This window comes from Eucyclogobius newberryi, unplaced genomic scaffold, assembly GCF_026437365.1.
Source record: "Eucyclogobius newberryi isolate DKJ021-1_F unplaced genomic scaffold, fEucNew1.0.hap1 SCAF_10, whole genome shotgun sequence".
Taxonomy (NCBI): Eukaryota; Metazoa; Chordata; class Actinopteri; order Gobiiformes; family Gobiidae; genus Eucyclogobius; species Eucyclogobius newberryi.
Window position 1 is genome coordinate 9,146,847 of NW_027315724.1, and position 6,717 is coordinate 9,153,563.

The following is a 6,717-nucleotide window of genomic DNA, read 5'->3' on the forward strand; positions in this document are numbered from 1 at the left end:
AATGCACAAATGCAACTTAAACAGGTTGTCCCCAGTTTTTTTTTCTTCAAAACACTTTAATAGTGCACGTTTCTTTGATGTAGCTTGAATAAGAAATAATAGTGCAAAATTTGAATTAAATAAAAATAGGAGCTCAACTTAAAATACCCAGCAGGCATGTAAACAAATAAGCAAAGTGTAAAATGTCGTGATCCATTCATGCATTATTCGGAGGTGAGACTTCTACTGTGGTTTTCATGTCTAATAATAAGCTTGAAATTTATAGCGCTAATCAAACTAATTCTACATTCTTCCCTTGCCCAGTAATCTCCTGACCGTAGCACAGAGGCTGAGCAGGCATGACTCGTTTGCAACAAGATTTTATTTAGTTACATGAACCAGGATGCGGCAGACACACGCGCGTCCCGAAAACACAACAAAAAACACCAACACACTTGCGGGCTACCCACAATGCTCCTCTAATGGGTCCAAATCCGCTCTCTTGTCCCTAACCCTAATCCAGTGTCTGAAGCGTATCGAGGGCCGCCATATAATTATTGTGTTTTTGGGCCGCCATATTGGCGCCAATTCTGACTTCCGTGAGGCAGCGGGGGGTTGATCTAATACTGACCACGTCGTCAAACGACGAGAAAAGGCTTGCTCCCCATGGCTTGCTCTCATTGCATAGACTGGGTCTAACTTTTAGGTATACCATGTTTATGACTGCGCTCAAGAGTGCATTTATATGGGTTTGTGTGGATGGACATAAATTTAAAACGATTATGTGTGTACTAGGGCTGCAACAATGATTCGATTACAAAAAAGCTTTTATTTTATTGCTTCGATGCTTCGTTTAATTTACATATTTCATTAAAAACACGTGAATCTGTTGCGCGCGGAGCGCACGGAACGACTAGTGGCGCTTTTGTTTCCCACGGAGCTTTTTCCTGAAGCAGCTGAAGCACAACAGAGAGAGCGGCGTGTTTTAAACTCACCAGTGTGACCATGGATGTATTATATTATCTGGATAGGGTACGCCCCCTCTGCCTCTGGCTCCAAATTGAGTAGTGGCCACTCCGCAGAATGCAGCCTTTTGGTTTGACCATTTCAGGAGTTCGGCTTCTAAAATTACCAAACATGCTAAATTGTTTTTAGTCAAAATAAAATAGAAGGAATTTCACCCTTTGACTGTTTCTAAAATACTTACAAATACAATTTAACCTCCCAGAGAACGGTGTACGCGCACGTAACCCTCGTGAACGAGCCTCAGGAGAACATCTGACGGAAACTAAACACAAGCAGAAGAAAGTGACACGACGAGACCATGATACAAGCAAGTTGTGTTTGTATGTCATTCCTCACGTTTCACACATCGTTCCATGTGAAGTGTAAAACAACGATTACACAGTTAACACGAACTAACACAAGCTAACACGTGCTAACGTTTAGCTACACAAAGATGCATTGGAACAACACGTTGTGATGGCTCGTGCCTTCTGCAAATAAATAACTCATCATTTCTCCTACTAAATGTTCTAAGAGACAAAAGGTTAAGCACAGATCAAGGAAAACTAGAAAAAGAAGGGAAATAAAGTGATGTTTGTATGAGGTGCAATCAAAAACTACCAATAATTCAAATATAACCTGCTGAAATGGGTCATATCTTACATATATAAATGTAAAGGTGTTGACGAAGTCGTGACTCACAGGGGCTGAGACTACATTTGAGGTTTTATTACCCATTTAATAATGAAGTGTGCTGTGTTTAAACAGCAAAGCACATACATGTTTTCTATAGGAATGTCATGGATTTACTTCCATGGAATATGTAGAGATTTAGCAAACATGTCAGTTATGTTCTAACTTCTAAAGTTTAAACTTATGCAAAAGTAAACGACTTTTGGTTCTAGCTTTAAAAATTAATGTGAAAAGAGGAACTTTTGTGTTACAGAGCGAAAAGAAAATCTGTCAATAACATATTCCAGCTTTTCTCTGTTAAATGTGCATAATATATCAATGTTCTAATGAGTATCTTTCTCATCTTCAGTGCTGACCAGTGAGTTTAGTCTGTCTGTGCTGTCCAGAGCTCTACAGGTCACTGCAGACACAGAGTCATCTCAAGTAAACTCCTGACGACTCCAAAGCAAAAGTTATTTTAATATTAACTTGTGCCTCGACTAAAAGTAAACGGTGTAGAATCAGTACTTTGAATTTATAAAATGTCTGTTTTGTTATGACCAAAAAAACTAAATGATAATTGTTCTTCAAAAGAGCCACTGCTGTGTCACATGTGTCTGTAAAGCAGCTTCAGGACAAACATGTGAAGTGTATGTTCTATGACTTGTATAAATCTAATACATATGAAGTGCGTGTTATATGACTTGTATAATCTAAAGCTGTGACATGTTCTGTTTGTCCCTCAGTCAAACGATGGAGCTGAACGGAGGAGTTTACTCAAGTCCTTTTCACCAGAAGACTGCGTAGCCATGGAAACTGATGTAAAAAGAGTGTTTATTTTACCATTATTATTAGTATTATTTTGTCTTACGCTAGCTGTTTTTATTTTATCTTTATCTCTATTTCCCCCCTCCATTCCTTATTAAGAAATGAGAGGTTCTGTCTATAGGAGTTTTTGTTTATAAGAGTTCTTCTATTAAGATTGATCTATTAAGAGTGTTTTTTAAACTTCCTATAAGTTTTCTGTCCTTTTCCTCTGTATCTACTGTGTTGCAACAACGAAATTTCCTCAGGTGTGGACAATAAAGGAATATCTTATCTTATTCAGTTTGTTCTATTTGACTTATACAGGTTGTTTTATCATTGTTAATATTTTTTATGTTCCACTGTTTGTGAATTCTGTTCTTTGACAATGGCAATACATTTTCTGATTCTATTAATGATGATAATAATAATGAACAGTACACCGACTCCAAAACTCTTTAATAATGGACTCCCACATTGTAGCTTTAAAACTCATTGTAGCTTTAAAACTCAACTAAAACTGGCTAAAATCAATTTATCATTTGTAGTTATAATCAGATTTGCATTTATTGAACAAGTTCATTCATGTTCATTATTCTTATTAAATAAATTAATAAACAAATGTGTTTTGTATTTATTAAAGATTGACATGATATAAAAACGACACAAAAGGAAACTGAATATAATTAAATACTGCTTAACTCAATTATGTAACAGAATCGATGATTATATTTTATATTTCTTCTCATCTGATTAAAAAAAATGCATATTGGCCAAATTATATTATGTAAATAAATAACTGAAAAGTTAATAACAAAATAAATACCCAAACCAAAAACTACAGAAAATGATGAGGACGTTATTCCACCTCTAAATTCATTGTCATTAAACCAGACTTTTTATCTTAACACTTCCTTATAATTCTCTTAAATATCAGAGCTTTACAACATGATACATGTATATTTATAGATGGATATAACAATTCATCATTATACGTTACGTAAACAGACTATTTCAAGCCGAATTATTCCAAAAGTCCGTGTTGACTGTTCTCAGTCTTTCACGCTGCTGTGACGTGCTTAGGCCATAGGCTGTAACTCAGAATGTGGCTAGAAAATGAATTTCGCTCCACCACATCAAGACTACTTTTCAAAAGTGGTTTTCCAATCTCAAAGATGTACTTGAGCTGGGGGAAAAAGTTCTCCGCATGATTTCTGCCAGTATTTGAGAAAATAGGTGTCGAAGTTGCCAGTTTACCCAAATATGTGACAAATTGGGGTGTACACCCATCTTCATACCTTCTTATTTTTTTCATTCTTTGATTGATTACTTCAGAAATTCAGATTCTCAGAGACATAACTACTTTCTTGGAGGATGTAAAGTGGTGAGACTCTGGGTGCTTTAGTTTAAGAGCAAACGTAAGTTAAAAAAAACAGTTTTAACAATTTTGCATGTTATCGTTACGCACTTGAAAACTCTTACTACACATTTAGTATTCAACTGAATGCTTCAACAATTACAAATTCTCTAGTCTTGATTCATACTACACTATAAAAACATAATCTAAAAGTAGTATTTTAACCCTTTCAACACCAGTTGCCCATTTGAAGAAAGAAAACATAGGCTATTGGTAAAAGTTTTATTCTATAGAACGGATATAATTTTATGTAATGTATTTTCAATATGAACAAATAATTACAATCATAAAAGCAGTATTTACATCGTGATAAACAGGCTAATTGACATGTGTATCTTTCGATCTAGTGTAAGGCAAACTTTCTGCAGAATAGGATATACATACAAACAGAGGAATGATATAAGTATGATTGATGTCAAAATGTGTAAGTACAACACTGGTTTGATTTTTACCTTTTGAGGACAAATATATATCTTGGCAAATTGACAGTAAACAAAGATCAACCTTCTCGGATACATTACCATGTTAGACAATGTCAATTTATCACTAGCACCTACACACCAAGCTAGTAAGTTATAAAGTTCAATTGGCACAATCTTTCTGGCAGAGGAAACATTTAGATCCTCTTGTGTAGGAGGCAGATTTACATCCATACTAGGGGCACTCTTGACCGCTTGTTTCATCCATACTAGGGGCACTCTTGACCGCTTATTTCATCCATACTAGGGGCACTCTTGACCGCTTGTTTCATCCATACTAGGGGCACTCTTGACCGCTTGTTTCATCCATACTAGGGGCCCTCTTGACCGCTTGTTTCATCCATATTAGAGGCACTCTTGACCGCTTGTTTCAGTAATACACCTGCACTGTAAACTGTCCTTGAGAGCTCTCGCAGTGCAGCATCTTTACCACTTTCTGGCACCATTTCTCCATCACTACATGACATCTCAGAAACTGACATATCAGTTTCAGTTGAAAAATCCTGGTGGAGAAGTCCTGTAGTCTCCGTGGAAACCATTTCACTCAGGTTTCTTCTTGGTGGTTTGTGGAAATTCAGCTGTGGGAAGTCTCGCTGTAATCTCTTCTTCAGAAGATCGGATCTGTAAAAATTAGAGAAGGAATAGAAATTCAGTATTGATAGATTACTATTTTATTTGTGTTTTAGAATTATTTTATTTGTGTTTTAGTATCCTATGTTTGCTGTTTATTTTGTGTTGTGTTTTAACAGGGTAACCACTTTTCTCATTGGGTTTTCCCTGTATAAATAAATAAAATGAATGGAAATATGTAGACTCCTGTAGCTAACAGGATTGGTTTGATCTTGAATGAAATTTCATGAATAAACATAGCTGTGATGTTTATCTGATCTTCTATTGTTTTCTTTCATAAACAATAAGAATAATTTAATTACCGGTAACTTCCATGACCTGGGTGTTTTTTGATGAATTTCTGGAACAGGGACAAGAGCATCTTCATTCTGAGGATTTCCTGGTTTTCAATCAGTTGTGTCCGGATGACAGTGTCACAGAATGCTGTATATGCATCGCCGTACTCCCAGACTTTAGGTCACCTGTATAAAGCAAGGAAATGCAGTGATTGGTCAGAAATATACTAGCTCACTACAAACAGAAATTTGCTTTGATTCAAACGTCTTTAAAATTATCGTGTAGTCATTACAATAATTTTCAATGAAATGATGAATTTATCTAAATATATGGAAATATATATATATATTTTATTTGATTACCAAAATGTTACCTTTCATCACTTGTCTTCTTTGTCAGAAAGCTATTCTTTGTAACACCTCTTGTGATAGAGGTGCCTTCAATGGCAACACAATCTTTACCTCTGGTACACATCAGGATGGATTCATCTGCTCTTGATTCAGCTGCTTTGACCAAACTTCCTAGTAAAGGAGAAGTAAAAGAATTTCAATCAAGGGTGAGCACAATCAGTAAACAATCGCAAAAGTTCTCATCATACAGTCTTACATACATTACACCTACATGTAATAAACTAGGCACATATTCCTATAGTGATCTGTTCTTTTCTTCTGTATCTACATCTGGATCTACCCGCGTTGCATCAATGAAATTTCCCAATGTGGGACAATAAAGGAATATCTTATCTTATCTATGTATATTTTGGCCAACTTATTTCACTGTGATTAGTCCTATTTACCACGAGCAAGAGAAAACACACATGCAAGAATCAATATATAATCTACTCACCAGCAGTTAAAGTTTCAGCTTCGACCAATTTATCTTTCTTTGTCTTGTGAGCCTCTTTGATACAGCGATCAACCTTCTTGCAAATGATGCAAACTGAAGGAAGTACGCTTGACTTTTTAGATGATTTTGTCTTTACATCTGTGGTAGATCTCAGTCGTTTGGGAGAAGGTGGCAGAGTTGATGTGGTAGATTAAGCGTCATCCTCACCCTCTCCATGCTGCCCACAGACCGACTGTATTGCCGCAAGCTTTTCAGCACTAGTAATTCGTTTCTTGTCAATGAAACGTCTATAGCATGTAGGGTGAAACGTCTATAGCATGTAGGGTGAAACGTCTATAGCATGTAGGGTGAAAGCCTGGCTTGTTACTCTCCAGAAAATAAGAAATATTTCCGTCCGAAGAAGCCACAGAAGACGTAGGATAGTTTTGTTTGGCGAAGTCGTCATCGTGTACACAAACAGCTGCCGCTAACGCGCGGTCTATTCCATCGATTTCTATTCACTTCCGAGCACAAGTCATCAGCTTCCTCCAGCGGACAACAGTCTGTGGCTGTGTTTGCTCTTTTTCTACCGATGAAATGTGTGTGATGCAGGTGTAATCCATATTTTCA

The 6,717-nt window shown here is 36.5% G+C and overlaps 1 long non-coding RNA gene across 2 annotated transcripts; it reads right to left on the minus strand.

Annotated features, from left to right (window-relative positions):
- Positions 1–4,107: 4,107 nt before the first annotated feature.
- On the minus strand, positions 4,108–6,717 carry LOC140370453 (uncharacterized). 2 transcript variants are annotated; one of them, XR_011928367.1, is made up of 4 exons: positions 6,109–6,717; positions 5,724–5,783; positions 5,289–5,447; positions 4,108–4,977 (listed from the first exon to the last, which is right to left on the minus strand). It is a non-coding gene; the product is annotated as an uncharacterized lncRNA (long non-coding RNA). The 2 variants fall into 2 exon arrangements; XR_011928366.1 differs by having other exon boundaries at positions 5,636–5,783.